The sequence below is a fragment of the Oncorhynchus nerka genome, linkage group LG27 (assembly GCF_034236695.1).
Source record: "Oncorhynchus nerka isolate Pitt River linkage group LG27, Oner_Uvic_2.0, whole genome shotgun sequence".
NCBI classification, from domain to species: domain Eukaryota; kingdom Metazoa; phylum Chordata; class Actinopteri; order Salmoniformes; family Salmonidae; genus Oncorhynchus; species Oncorhynchus nerka.
In genome coordinates this window covers 26143636-26159891 of record NC_088422.1, presented here as the reverse complement: position 1 = coordinate 26159891, position 16256 = coordinate 26143636, and the positions used below count along the sequence as shown (strand labels likewise).

Below are 16256 nucleotides of genomic sequence, written 5' to 3'. Positions count from 1 at the left end.
GGTCAGGGCTCTGTGCAGGCCAGTCAAGTTCTTTCACACCGATCTAAACAAACTAATTCTGTATGGAACTTGCTTTGTGCATGGAGGAATTGTTATGCTGAAACAGGAAAAAGGGCCTTCCCCAAACTGTTGCCACAAAGTTGAAAGGAACAGAATTGTCTAGAATGTCATTGTATGCTGTAGCGTTAAGATTTCCCTTCACTGGAACTAAGGGGCCAAGCCGGAATCATGAAAAACAGCCCCAGATCATTATTCCTCCTCCACCAAACTTTACAGTTGGCACTATGAATTCGGGCAGGTAGCGTTCTCCTGGCATCCGCCAAACCTAGATTTGTCCATCGGACTGTCAGATGAAGAAGCGTGATTCATCACTCCAGAGAACGCGTTTCCACTGCTCCAGAGTCCAATGGCAGCAAGCTTTACACCAGTCCAACAAACGCTTGGCATTGCACATGGTAATCTTAGGCTTGTGTGTGGCTGCTCCGCTATGGAAACCCATTTCATGAAGCTCCCGACAAGCAGTTCTTCTGCTGACATTGCTTCCAGCAACGCGTGTGGCTGAAATGGGCAAATCCACTAATTTGAAGGGGTGTCCACATTTTGTCGGGGTATTGGATTAATTAAGATACTCTTTGAAGAGGTAGGGTTTCAGGTGTTTTCGGGAAGATGTGCAGGGACTCTGCTGTTCTAGCTTCAGGGGGAAGCTAGTTCACAATTGGGGTGCCAGGACAGAGTAGAGCTTGGACTGGGCTGAGTGGGAGCTGCCCTCCCGCAGGGGTGGGAGGGCCAAGAGACCAGAGGTGGCATAACAGAGTGTTCGGGTTGGGGTGTAGGGTTTGAGCAAAGCCTTCATGTAGGGAGGGGCAGTTCCTCTTCCTGCTCCGTGGGCAAGTACCATGGTCTTGTAGTGGCTGCGAGCTTTGACTGGAAGCCAGTGGAGTGGGGTGACATGGGAGAACTTGGGAAGATTGAACACCAACCGGGCTGCAGCGTTCTGTGTGAGGTAGGGTCGTACTCTACGGATTTTGTAGAGCATAAACCTGCAGGAATGAGTTGCTTTGATGTTTGCATCGAATGACAGGTTGGTGTCCAGGGTCACGCCAAGGTTCTTTGCACTCTGGGAGGGAGACACTGTGGAGTTGTCAACCATGAGAGAGGTCTTGGAGTAGGCAGGCCTTCTCCATGAGGAAGAGCAGCTTCGTCTTTCCAAGGTTGAGCTTGGCAAGCTGAGATATCTGCCAGTCACACAGAGATGCATTTCGCCACCTGGGTGTCAGAAGGGGGGAAGGAGAAAAGTAGTTGAGTGTCATCCACATAGCAATGATAGAAGAGACCAGGTGAGGATATGACAGAGCCGAGTGACTTGGTGTATAGAGAGAAGAGGGCCTAGAACAGAGCCCTGGGGGACACCAGTAATGAGAGTATGTGGTGCAGACACAGATCCTCTCCACGTCACCTGGTAGGAGTGGCTTGCCTGCTAGGATGCAATTGAAGAGTGTGCAGAGCCTGAGACGCCCAGCCTAAAGAAGGTGGAGAGGAGTATCTGATAGAGCTATGAGGATAAGAACAGAGGAGAGTGTCAGCTTTGGCAGGGTGGAGAACCTCTGTGACACAGAAAAGAGCCGTCTTGGTTGAGTGACCCATCATAAAGACTGACTGGTTAGGGTCAAGAAGAGCGTTCTGAGAGAGATAGCGAGAAAGTTTGTCAGAGACAGCGTGCTCCACTAAGAAAAGACAGAAGGGATACCGGTCTGTAGTTTTTAACGTCAGAGTTGTTGAGTGTTGATTTCTTGAGGAAGGGAGCGACTTGGGCCAATTTGAAAGTCAGAGTGGACACAGCCAGTGGCCAGGTATGAGATGGTGAGGTAGTAAGGACTGAGAGGATGGGGTCGAGTAGGCAGGTTATCGGGCGGCCGGTCCTCACTAGTTGCAGGATTTCATCTGGAGAGAGAGGGGTGAAAAAGTTCAAGGCATAGGGTAGTTCTGTGTTATGGGTTGCAGCCAAGGGATGGGGAGCGTCTGTAAAACCTACAGGGAGAGGAGCGAACAGGTATAGAAAACACACACATAGTTGCCAGAGCTACCAAAGAGCAAAGTTAGATCATTTTAAAATAACTATGTAAGATACACAAGTGAGAGAGGGGTGTGGAGCCTTCCTCTCTTTCCTTCCTCCAATAACCCTGCAGAACAACTTGGCAGAACTGTCTTTGCTTTGGCAACGAGACCACCACTGTCACAACTGCTGCTGCTAAAACAGAGGAGACTAAAGTACTAATAGGACAGGAGAAACCACTCCCCTCCAACACAGCCACTGATTACAAAAACAACAACAGTCACAAATGTCCCTGCCCTTTAATCCTGGTTGATGTGTCAACCATAATCTGCTTGTTATGAGCAGTCAGCAGTTCACACACCAAGTAGGCTACTGGGAAGGCAGTCAGCAGTTCACACACCAAGTAGGCTACTGGGAAGGCAGTCAGCAGTTCACACACCAAGTAGGCTACTGGGAAGGCAGTCAGCAGTTCACACACCAAGTAGGCTACTGGGAAGGCAGTCAGCAGTTCACACACCAAGTTCCTCTTTAGGCTACTGGGAAAAGGACCTAGATCAGCAGTTCTGTTCCACTGGATGTCATAAGGTGAAAGCACCAATTTGTAAGTCGCTCTGGATAAGCTAAATGACTTAAATGGTAAATGAAGGCTAGGGAAGGCAGTCAGCACTTAAAGTAGATGGCTCTAGCTAGCAAAAATACAGTACTAGACAACAACAGATTAAGACAAAAATTAAATTTATCACACTTTGCTCAGCGCTATACTGCAGACTCTGACTGAGTGATTATATTATCAAAATGATTATTCATTTTGCTGAATGATGACATAGGGCGAGTTCGTTTTGGATTGCCCAGTGCACCAGGTGGGTGGAGATTTCACTTAAAGACCAATTGAATGGTTTACAATGTGTAAATTCCACTCACCTGGGCCACCGGGTGATGCAAAATGAACTGCCTATTGACATCTTATGTGCTTTATGTGTGGGGGAGGGGTCAATCGACGTGAGCAGTCCACTGCATTGTGAAATCTTGGCCAATCTCAGCAGCTACCGTGCCCCTCAAGGGGCTTCTTGTAGTGCCTACTACTGGGTTCCTGCTAGATAACACAGCCCCAAGTCAGATTCCACAGACAGAGTCAAAATTGGCTACAAAAATGTTAAGGTTAGCAGTGTGGTTAAGGTTTGGGCTAAGGTTAGGGTTAGGCTTAAAATCAGATTTTATGAACATAAATTGTAAGGCATGGATTTAGACAATTAGCAGAGGAAGAAAAATAATAAAACTAGTAAAAATGTCAGTAAAACATTTTTAAAAAAATACTGTATAGCGCAAGTGATGTGTGTTTATGGAAACTCATACCAGACTGAAAAAAAAGGTTCTGGGCTGGACGAAAAATATCATGGGCTGAAGCCCTGGAAGCCCAGGCCTAATGACGCCACTGGTTCCACCTATATTCAGGGTTTCATGTGAAGGTGTTGTCCCAATCTGTGAGTTTCAGTGTAGTTTGTGGCCATTGATACATTGACTTCCTGTTTAAACATTAGAAATTGATCACGTATGGGAACCTAGGCTAGACCATTCAATAGACTTAAACATTATACCATCTATTCATGAAGCTGTCTGTCGCTGACACCTGGGGGAATTCCAAGACAAACAACTAGTTTTTCTGAGTGACTCATTCATTTTAGTTGTTTGTTTGACCTACTGGCTGCAATTCATTCTACAGCAGTATTAGGGTGATTATGCAACTACAGGCAATTATATGTCCTCAGGGTCAATTTATTGGACTTTATGTGTTCAGTTCACACTACAATCACCCCAGATTTTTTAACACTAAGTATTTTAGAAACATTTCAGATGCATTTTATACCTCAATTTCACTGTTTTGCCCTTGTCCCTGACCCAGATTTTTGAGTTTTTCTAGGAGAAAACATAAATAATTACACTGGGTGGTTTGAGCCCTGAATGCTGATTGGCTGACAGCAATACCACAGGTATGACACAACTCATGTTTTTACTGCTCTAATTGCGTTGGTAACCAGTTTATAATAGCAATAAGGCACCTCGGGGGTTTGTGATATATGTCTAATATACTATGGCTAAGGGCTGTGTCCAGGAACTCTGCATTGCGTCATGCTTAAGAACAGCCCTTAGCCATGGTATATTGGCCATATACCACACCCCCTCGGGCCTTATTGCTTAATTATATAATGTTATCTACTAGAGAAAGAGTCTATTAAATAAAATCTATATCAATATTTATTGTGAGTATGCCCTTTATATTGTTATTTACACAAAATATACCTGTCCTTTGTTAGTGGTGTCATTTCCACCACGGAGGACCTATACCTCACTAAGAGAATGTTAATTTAGTTAACATGGAAACTTATCTCTGAAGCACATGGCTGCAACAGACAGTTGTTCCAGATGTGATGTCCAGAAGTTGAGGAAAAAATTTGGTAAATATTGCTTTTGTCCAGAATATTTTTATTGTCAGTCATTTGCAAACAGGCTTTAATTTCTTTAATTTGTGGTAGAATAATAAAATGAAAAAAGTATATTTTATGTATTTAGTGTATGCTAGCTAACTATATGCTAGCTGTAATATTAGCCAAAGCATGCTAAGCAGTCTGTCATTTTTCTCCAAAAACTGTAGAAGCGTCATTTAGATCCCAGTCATTTCTATCACAAACTTGAACTGTGGTGGTAATGACAGAACGTACTTTCTTTTGTTTTAGGCTTATTTAATCATGTTTTAAATTCATTTAATTAGAAGATGTCACATGAAACAGCACAGACAAATAGATGTCACGCACATAGAAATCCCAGGAACATCTGCAAAAAGACAGGGAGAGATACTGAAAGAGAAGGGAGAAATGAAAACTATCTCTGAGCTTACAAAGTGAGAACAAAGAAGCAAGAGAAGGCAATAGAAATGCAACCAATGGAATAGAAGACAGACTTTAAAGAGAGCAGTTGCACTGGAGACCTACCTATCAGGCAACACACCACCTCAGTCACCAGATGAATAGCAGCCAGAACATGAGACCAACCTATCAGGCAACACACCACCTCAGTTACCAGATGACCTGCAGCCAGAACATGAGACCCACCTATCAGGCAACACACCACCTCAGTTACCAGATGACCTGCAGCCAGAACATGAGACCCACCTATCAGGCAACACACCACCTCAGTTACCAGATGAATAGCAGCCAGAACATGAGGCTAACCTATCAGGCAACACACCACCTCAGTTACCAGATGAATAGCAGCCAGAACATGAGACCCACCTATCAGGCAACACACCACCTCAGTTACCAGATGAATAGCAGCCAGAACATGAGACCCACCTATCAGGCAACACACCACCTCAGTTACCAGATGAATAGCAGCCAGAACCAGATGAATACCAACCTAGAACATGAGACAACCTACACACACCAGTTACCAGATCAGTTACCAGATGAATAGCAGCCAGAACATGAGACCACACCACCTATCAGGCAACACACCACCTCAGTTACCAGATGAATAGCAGCCAGAACATGAGACCCACCTATCAGGCAACACACCACCTCAGTTACCAGATGAATAGCAGCCAGAACATGATGAATAGCAACCAGAACATGAGGCAACACACCACCTCAGTTACCAGATGAATAGCAGCCAGAACATGAGACCCACCTATCAGGCAACACACCACCTCAGTTACCAGATGAATAGCAGCCAGAACATGAGGCCAACCTATCAGGCAACACACCACCTCAGTTACCAGATGAATAGCAGCCAGAACATGAGGCCAACATACCAGGCAACACACCACCTCAGTTACCAGATGAATAGCAGCCAGAACATGAGGCCAACATACCTGCCCCTAACTTATTTGCCCCTGATCCACTCCCTGGTACCCCTTCCTCACCGTCTGCAACAGGAATGAGAAGTCGAATACTTGCTGGAAGGAAAAAGCTTGGAAGCCAATAGTCCAAGATATGAGACACAGACCTCTGCAAAACCTACGCTAACCTCCAGTTCTGCAAAACCATTTACATTTAAGTCTTTACCTCCAGTTCATTCACCTTATGACCTCCAGTGGAACAGGACAAACTTTTCAGGGGAGGGGGTACCACAAAAAGTGATGGGGTTTCAGCTGCAGCAACATTGAGAACCTTATAGAGTCTTTGTACTGTGAGAACCTGAAGAAAGAGTGCATGTAGACAGAGTGCTCCTTTTGCCAAGCAAAAGAGCGTAAACATCTGACTTTAATGCTGGTGAGTCTGGTGGTTTGAGTGGAAAAACAAAGCTGAAGAGAGAGAGAGAGAGAAAGAAGAAAAACAAAGAGGGAAACATGGAGAAGTTCACTGTGCATTTGACAGTAAAAGAAAAGGTATGTGACACACTGTAAATTCTACTGGAGGTCTTCTCCAAAGGATTGAAAGAGAAGTTGGGGAAACACGTGTACAACATTCAACACCAACACTCCAAACAGAGAGAATTCAAATAGAATCTGCGGAAAGAGAATCTGCGGAAAGAGATCATCGTGCATATTGACTTTGCAGAGAACTACCTGTGTAAATACACCAGTGAAATCCAGCAGTTCACTTTGGTGATTCTCACAAGCAGCACACTTGTGTTGGAAACGCTACAAATGATACAGTTTCACATTGCTCACAGAGCTCTACTATGCGGATGAACTCTCTGCAATCTGGGCCCATTTCTCAAAAATACTGGCCAACTTCTTTGAGCTCTGCCCATCGGCTAATTTTGGAATCTTACTTTGTCTTATTTTAATTAAATGTTTAACAATGGTTGTTGTTCAAAATGTTTGCAATAATATATTCTTTTTGTACATATTTTTTTTTACATATTTTATTTCCAACACACCTTGTCATTTCCACCTTGTCATTGAGGTAAAGTAGTATATTATGTATAATTGACATTGATTGATTTGTTTTAGATAGGGAAATCATATGGTTGTTGTAATAATCTCACAAAAAGGTTTGGTGTAAGTATCTTATTTTTCATAATAAATAAATGTTTTCAACTGTCACAAAGGAAAGTTTATACATTCAGGCGTTGTGTTGAATTATTAATATTAGGAAAATGTTAAAAATCACTGAAAATAATATTAAACGCAAGTTAATGTACAAATGTATAAGAAATTAATTGTATGATATTTAATTTTTAACTAAAATGGATGCTTAATGATGTGATGGAAATGACATGTGTCTATGGCTGTCAGAAAATATATATATATAAATATAAATTCAGTCCACCAAGAGTTCTTCAGAGTCTAGTCTGCATGCAACCACAACCAGACCTCATTTCAAATGTACCAATAAATAATCTTATTTGTATGCCTAGCAATGAATAACGTGAACGCGAGGCTTGTAGAATCATGACTATCTACAGTTTTCAGTTCATGGTTCTCCGTTATGGGTTCCTGCGTGCTCTGAGCATTAAAGACTCATATGAACAAAATTAGTAGAAATATTTGTTATTTTCACTGAAAGATTCGAAAAGATCAGAGTCAGTAAAAAGAGTCGAACTTTCCATCACTAGGGAATTTCAACATCTAAATGGAGAAATCTATTGCACTTTGAGATGAACATTGAGAGATGAAATCTACTAAGAATGTTGTATAAAATACAAAAATAATCCATTCTGTTCAAAATAATGTCTATAGTATTCTCTCTGGTATGCAATCTGTTTTCCACTCAGGTTATGGATGTGTCACTGCAACCTTAAAGGTCTTCACTGATGTCACCATTGCCCTTGATTCGAAGCAATGTTGTCCTGATATTTATATACTTGGCCAAAGCTTTTCATACGGTAGACCATCCCATTCTTGTGGGCCGGCTAAAGAGTATTGGTTTCTCTAAGGTGTCTTTGGCCTGGTTTGCTAACTACCTCTCTCAAAGAGTGCAGTGTATAAAGTCAGAAAATCTGCTGTCTCAGCCACTGCCTGTCACGAAGGGACTACCCCAAGGCTCAATCCTAGGCCCCATCAAAAACATAGCTCGGGCAGTAGGAAGCGCTCTCATCCATTTAAATGCAGATGATACAGTCTTATACTTTGCTGGCCCCTCAACTGGCTTTCTTAGTGTCCAACAAGCTTTCTCTACCCTTAACCCTGTTCTGAACACCTCCAAAACAAAGGTCACGTGGTTTGGTAAGAAGAATGCCCCTCTCCCCACACCACATGCGTGATTACTACCTCTTGTACTCATACAAGTACTTGGGAATATGGCGAGCCAGTACACTGTCCTTCTCTCAGCACATATCAGAGCTGCAGGCTTAAGTTAAATCTAGACTTGGTTTCATCTATCGTAATTGCTCCTCCTTCACCCCAGCTGCCAAACTAACCCTGATTCAGATGACCATCCTATCCATGCTAGATTACGGAAACATACTTTATAGATCGGCAGGTAAGGGTGCTCTCGAATGGCTAGATGTTCTTTACCATTCTGCCATCAGATTTGCCGCCAATGCTCCTTATAAGACACATCACTGCACTCTATACTCCTCTGTAAAGTGGTCATCTCTGTATACCTGTCGCAAGACCCACTGGTTGATGCTTGTTTATAAAACCCTCTTAGACCTCACTCCCCCCTATCTGAGATATCTACCGCAGCCCTCATCCTCCAGCGACTGGAACGAGCTGCAACAAACACTCAAACTGGACAGTTTTATCTCAATGTCTTCATTCAAAGACTCAATCATGAACACTCTTACTGACAGTTGTGGCTGCTTTGTCTGAATCATTATTGTCTCTACCTTCTTGCCCTTTGTGCTGTTGTCTGTGCCCAAAAATGTTTGTACCATGTTTTGTGCTGCTACCATGTTGTTGTCATGTGTTGCTGCTTTTGTCACGTCCTGACCACAGAGAGCCCTTATTTTCTATGGTAGAGTAGGTCAGGGTGTGACTGTTTTTTTTCTTCTAGTTATTATTTTCTACGTGGAGTTCTAGTTTAGTTTTTCTATGTTGGTGTTTGGTATGATTCCCAATTAGAGGCAGCTGGCTATCATTGTCTCTAATTGGGGATCATATTTAAGTAGCATTTTTTCCACCTGTGTGTTATGGGATATGGTTTGTGTTATGTGTAGCTGTATGTTAGCGCTCCATTGTCATCACGTTTCTTTTATTCTTTATTGTTTTGTTGTGTGGTTCACTTACCTTAAACAAAAAAGATGTGGAACCCAGATCACGCTGCACGTTGGTCCGAGTATGCTTCCAACTATCGTGACAGCCTTGCTATGTTGTTGTCTGAGGTCTCTCTTTATGTAGTCTTGTCGTGATGTGTATTTTGTCCTATATTTATATATAGAGATTTTTTTTTAAATCCCAGCCCCCGCCCACTCAAGAGGCCTTTTGCCTTTTGGTAGGCCGTCATTTTAAATAAGAATTTGTTCTGACTTGAGTAGTTAAATAAAAGTTAAATAAAAAATTATTAAAAATTAAAAAGCCAACACAATATAAATACAAGACATTCAGGTAACTTGCACTTTCTCACCTGCCACAGCAGACATTGCCAGTTTTCAATTACAGTAGCAACATACTGTGTGTCTCTCTACTCTGGAACACATACATCTACATTGTATTGGAAAACCTCCATACCTCTCTCTCTTTCAGTTCAAAGGGGCTTTATTGGTGTTGGAAACGTGTTTACATTGCCAAAGCAAGTAAATTAAACAATAAACAAACGTGAGAAGAAAAAACAATATCAACAAAAAACAATGAGAAATGAACAGTAAACATTGCATTCACAAAGGTTGGAAATATCTCATTCCAAAACCATTGGTCCCCCCTTTGCTGCTATAACAGCCTCCACTCTTCTGGGAAGTATTTCCACTAGATGTTGGAACATTTCTGCAGGGACTTGCTTCCATTCAACCACAAGAACATTAGTAAGATTGGACGCTGATATTGGTCGATTAGGCCTTGCATGCAGTCGGCGTTCCAATTCATCCCAAAGGTGTTCAATGGAGTTGAGGTCAGGGCACTGTGCAGGTCAGTCAAGTTCTTCCACACCGATCTCGCCAAACCATTTCCGTATGGACCTCGCTTTGTGCATGGGGGCATTGTCATGCTGAAACAGGAAAGGGCCTTTCCCAAACTATTGCCAGAAAGTTGGAAGCACAGAATCGTCTAGAATGTAGGCTGTAGCGTTAAGATTTCCCTTCACTGGAACTAGTTCCTGGACCGAACCATCAAAAAAAGCCACAGACCATTATTGCAAACTTTACATTTGGCACTATATATTGGGGTAGGTAGCGTTCTCCTGGCATCTGCCAAACCCAGATTCGTCCGTCGAACTCCCAGATGGTGAAGTATGATTCATCACTCCAGACAACGTGTTTCCACTGCTCCAGAGTCCAATGGCGGTGACCTTTACAGCACTCCAGCCAACACTTGGCATCTGCCACTGCATACTCTCTGTTTAGGGACAGATAGCATTCCAATTCACTCAGTTTTTTTGGTTGATTCTTTCCCGTGCCAAATAGTTCTCTTTTTGCTTTCTCATAATTTAGTTTGGTCTAATTGTGTATCTGTCCTGGGGCTCTGTTTGTGTTCGTGAACAGAGTCTCAGAACCAGCTGGCTGAGGGGACTCATCTCACTATAGGTGATGGAATGTGTAGGCATAACTTCCTTTTAGGTGATTGTAGAATTTAACAGCTCTTTTCTGGATTTTGAAAACTAACGGGTGTGGTCCTAATTCTGCATGCATTGTTTGTGGTTTTGCGTTGCACAGAAAGTACATTTTTGCATGAGAAGTCTCAACTGGGTGTTTGTACCATTTTATGAACTCTTGGTTGGCGAGCGGTCCCCAGATCTCACAACCCAAGAGTTATATAACTGAATGAAATATTTTTTGACAGATCCTAATTGGGATGTTGAGTTTGATTTTCCTTTTGATGACGTAGAAGGCAAATTATATCTAGACACCACAGGTAACTTGTGACATAATTTCCTGGAATTTTCCAAGCTGTTTTAAAGGCACAGTCAACTTATTGTATGTAAACTTCTGACCCACTGGAATTGTGATACAGTGAATTATAAGTGAAATAATCTGTCTGTAAACAATTGTTGGAAAAATGACTTGTGTTATGCACAAAGTAGATGTCCTAACCGACTTGCCAAAACTATAGTTTGTTAACAAGAAATTTGTGGAGTGGTTGAAAAACAACCTAAGTATGCAACCTTCTGACTTCAACTGTATGAATATATATATATATATATATATATATATAATGTGTTTATTTATATAATTTATGTTTTGCCTCTTGGACCCCTATGGACTTGGGTCCAGCCCTGACTCACACAATTGACCAGTAATTAATTACCCAATCAAGGCAGAGCCCCCAAATTACCAACGTGGGCCCCCTACCTCCTCTCCTCGCCCCATCTGACGATAAGCAGAGCGGCAGCAGCAGACTGTATACACTCATTGAGAGCAGGCTCCTGAATAGAGTACCACAGTATGAGTCATAATAGCCTTAAAACCTAGCGGTCAAACAGGGAAATGGTTCAAAGGCAGACTAAATAACTTTTTTTCCCGCTTTGTGGACAATACAGTGCCACTGACACTGCCCGCAACTAAAACATGCAGACTCTCCTTCACTGCAGCCGACGTGAGGAAAACATTTAAACGTGTCAACCCTCGCAAGGCTGCAGGCCCAGACGGCATCCCCAGCCGCGCCCTCAGAGCATGCGCAGACCAGCTGGCTGGTGTGTTTACGGACATATTCAATCAATCCCTATCCCAGTCTGCTGTTCCCACATGCTTCAAGAGGGCCACCATTGTTCCTGTTCCCAAGAAAACTAAGGTAACTGAGCTAAACGACTACCGCCCCCGTAGCACTCACTTCCGTCATCATGAAGTGCTTTGAGAGACTAGTCAAGGACCATATCACCTCCACCCTACCTGACACCCTAGACCCTGGGTCTCGACCCAGCCCTGTGCAACTGGGTACTGGACTTCCTGACGGGCCGCCCCCAGGTGGTGAGGGTAGGTAACAACATCTCCACCCCGCTGATCCTCAACACTGGGGCCCCACAAGGGTGCGTTCTGAGCCCTCTCCTGTACTCCCTGTTCACCCACGACTGCGTGGCCACGCACGCCTCCAACTCAGTCATCAAGTTTGCGGACGACACAACAGTGGTAGGCTTGATTACCAACAACGACGAGACGGCCTACAGGGAGGAGGTGAGGGCCCTCGGAGTGTGGTGTCAGGAAAATAACCTCACACTCAACGTCAACAAAACTAAGGAGATGATTGTGGACTTCAGGAAACAGCAGAGGGAACACCCCCCCTATCCACATCGATGGAACAGTAGTGGAGAGGGTAGTAAGTTTTAAGTTCCTCGGCATACACATCACAGACAAACTGAATTGGTCCACTCACACAGACAGCATCGTGAAGAAGGCGCAGCAGCGCCTCTTCAACCTCAGGAGGCTGAAGAAATTCGGCTTGTCACCAAAAGCACTCACAAACTTCTACAGATGCACAATCGAGAGCATCCTGGCGGGCTGTATCACCGCCTGGTACGGCAACTGCTCCGCCCACAACCGCAAGGCTCTCCAGAGGGTAGTGAGGTCTGCACAACGCATCACCGGGGGCAAACTACCTGCCATCCAGGACACCTACACCACCCGATGTTACAGGAAGGCCATAAAGATCATCAAGGACAACAACCACCCGAGCCACTGCCTGTTCACCCCGCTATCATCCAGAAGGCGAGGTCAGTACAGGTGCATCAAACCTGGGACCGAGAGACTGAAAAACAGCTTCTATCTCAAGGCCATCAGACTGTTAAACAGCCACCACTAACATTGAGTGGCTGCTGCCAACACACTGACACTGACTCAACTCCAGCCACTTTAATAATGGGAATTGATGGGAAATTATGTAAAATATATCACTAGCCACTTTAAACAATGCTACCTAATATAATGTTACATACCCTACATTATTCATCTCATATGCATATGTATATACTGTACTCTATATCATTGACTGCATCCTTATGTAATACATGTATCACTAGCCACTTTAACTATGCCACTTTGTTTACATACTCATCTCATATGTATATACTGTACTCGATACCATCTACTGTATCTTGCCTATGCTGCTCTGTACCATCACTCATTCATATATCTTTATGTACATATTCTTTATCCCCTTACACTGTGTATAAGACAGTAGTTTTGGAATTGTTAGTTAGATTACTTGTTGGTTATTACTGCATTGTCGGAACTAGAAGCACAAGCATTTCGCTACACTCGCACTAACATCTGCTAACCATGTGTATGTGACAAATAAAATTGGATTTGATTTGACGTTACAAAAAGCAGTCCCATTGTGAGTAGTAGGCCTCTGGCCAAAGGAGGAGATGACTATCATAAAAAAAAAATATTACAAATTTCTTTTCATTTTAGTCAATGAAAATGTGACGAGACGAGAATTCCACGTGAGACTAATGGACATTTAATATGACATGACATGCAGACTGCGGTGCGAGAGCGGCAACACAGATGAAAGAATAACAGCCCCCTTGAAAATAGAGCTACTGATGTGATCAAAGCAAAAATTGCCTACAGTCCTGGCACTTTTTTTTTTTTTTTTTGTAGTACAAAGTCATTTTCAGCAATAGGCTTTCTAAACGTTTTGCACAACTGTGGTTTTCAATCATTGATAAAGAGTCAAATATTTGCAAGACAATTCTCAAACAGACCATTTGTTTACAGTGTATCTGTAATGTGTGTTCTCCATCTTTAACTGTCAGATTATGAACAACTGATATGATGGGCTTGTTAAGATTAGCCAACCATTGTAGGTACCAATCCCAGCAACAGACAGTGTTTCCGTTGGACACTCTTTTTAAGATGCCCCCTTTCCTTGAAAGAGCCATCCCTTACAGGAATTGAACAAATAGTTTTTACATACTTCGCCAAGCTTGTTTGTTTGTAGTCTCTTATCTTCCGTCGCTCTCCTGCTTCTCTCTCATTCTCCTTGGTGTCCTCCTCCTCCTCCTCTTCCTCCTCTGCTGTCTTGGGCTGATCCAACTCACAGATCAGACTTGTAGTGGGCACATCGAAGGGGTCAAAGCGATCCGGTTTTCGCAGGTCAATAGGAACAGAAATCCCCCTGGTTTTGGGATGGATGCTGAATGGGGCTCTTCAGCAAATGGTTGACTCCTTTACTGATGTTCACAACGAGCCAAGGGTAAAAGTACTGCACATAACCTCCTTCTCAAAGTAGTGGCCCTTGGCAGTTGTATGTTTGTTTTAGACCAGAGTCTTAAGTCTTCCCCAGCGCTTCTCAGGGTTTTTCTCAGTCTGGAAACACTGCAGAAGCTCCTTTCTGACATCTTTGGGCACGAGGGACAGCACTTTGTCTGCAACCTCTTTGTTGCCCAGTATGTCCTGTCCCACTAGAAAGTACTGGGGAAAGTGGTGCTCCACCACCACCAGGGATTCTTTGATGAATGGATGAATTGAGTCTGACAGTACTACTTTCCTCACCGTCTCGTCTTCATCCTTGACCAGACTCAGGTACTCAGACACAGCGGAGCGGAGCACTGAAAGCTTCCGGGTGGCCTTGTCACACACCCAGCAATGCACCCCTCTCAGTGTCCCGGAAACCAAAGACATCTCCAAGGGCTCTGTCCACGATACGGATGACAATAGTCATCAGAGTCCAGCACTTTGGGCAGATGTCTGCAGCACTGCAACAGCTTCTGATATTGTCATAGTCTGTCATATCAACATCAAACACCTGCTCCTTCTCCAGAGCCTGGAAGGATCCAGACTTGACTGTGTTATACTGATTAGGCCTGTGACTGTAGACCGCTCCAACGTCAATCTTGTACAGATTTATCTTCTGCATCTCCTTCTCCAGCTCGTTCAGAGTGCTGAATGACTGTTGTACGTAGATGTCATCCTTCAATGTGAGTAGTTCTTTGTCACTCCTCCATATTTCAGCCACCGGTAATATTGAGAGAAAGGGAGAAGTCTGCGGTAGTAGAGGGGTAATAGCTCCGGTAGAGGGGCCTGGTCGTAATCAGCAGCTGGCATTTCTGAAGTTATTATGCAAATGTATAGATTTAAGTGAAAATAATAAGAAAACGTCTAAAATGTTGATAGCCGATTGTACCCCTCAATTGTTTTAGTGTCCTTGCACCTTGCTTCACATCAGTTCAAACGATTGACAAGTAACTGAAGTGACAGCCTGGAGCTGTGTGGGAGACAATTCTGCCAATGAGAGAGTCGTAGGTAACTGCATACATGGAGTGTGTCTGAAAGTGGGCGTGTCAACAGAAGTGGGAGGATCAACAGAAGTGGGTGTATGGAAATCAGCTATTGGGCAGTTTTGTTGCCACTCAAGACCATTTTGCATGGCTGATTGGGCTGCATGACGAGTCCATTGTTGACAACTGTAGCATTTTAGCTAAGCCTAACCCTTTTCCTAACCTTAACCTCATTCCTCTAACCTGACACGCTAATTATCCTAACCTGCTATGTAAAAATTAAGCTGACCTGAGGTGCACCTGGAAATGGCTGGTCTAAACAATAATGGAGCTCTGATGTTACACCCATCGCTGTTGATCCACCCATTAATGTTACATCCATAGCTGTTGATCCACCCACTTCTTTTGAAACACCCACTTTCAGACACACTCCAAGTATGCAGTTATCCATACTTGGAGAGGATTGCATGAAATATTCTGCATGAATTCATGCTTAGGATTGGACAAAACAGATGAAAAGTGTTTGTTTGCTGAATTGACATATTTCAGTTTGAGCTGATCTGCCCGGGTTTCCTCCCACACAGCTTCCAGGTGGTCACTTCTTCTTCTTTGGAATTGTGTTGGCGGATTGCATCCAATTTAAGGTGCATACACCTACTGTACTGGAGTGTGAGGCGTTTCACAGCTACCTACATTAAATTCTTTGTGATAAGGTTAAGCAAAATATGACCTTGACAATTAATAGCCCGCTCTAAAAAAAACACCCCATTCTACTATTTACCCTATCTAAACCAACGGTCTGGGGGGAAAGAACACTACCACTCAACACCCCCTGCAACTGTTCTGCAGTAAAACCTCACAATCCCAAGTATTTCTCTGCCGCCTCTCTTTTCTGGGACTTTCCATCCATTTCTGCAACCATAGCTATGAATGCCAAGAAACCTACCTCACTG

At 43.4% G+C, this 16256-nt stretch overlaps 1 pseudogene; it reads right to left on the bottom strand.

The window, feature by feature from the left end:
* Nucleotides 1–709: 709 nt before the first annotated feature.
* LOC115111186 (DNA primase small subunit-like) lies at nt 710–15203 on the bottom strand (annotated as a pseudogene).
* Between the last annotated feature and the right edge of the window lie 1053 nt (nt 15204–16256).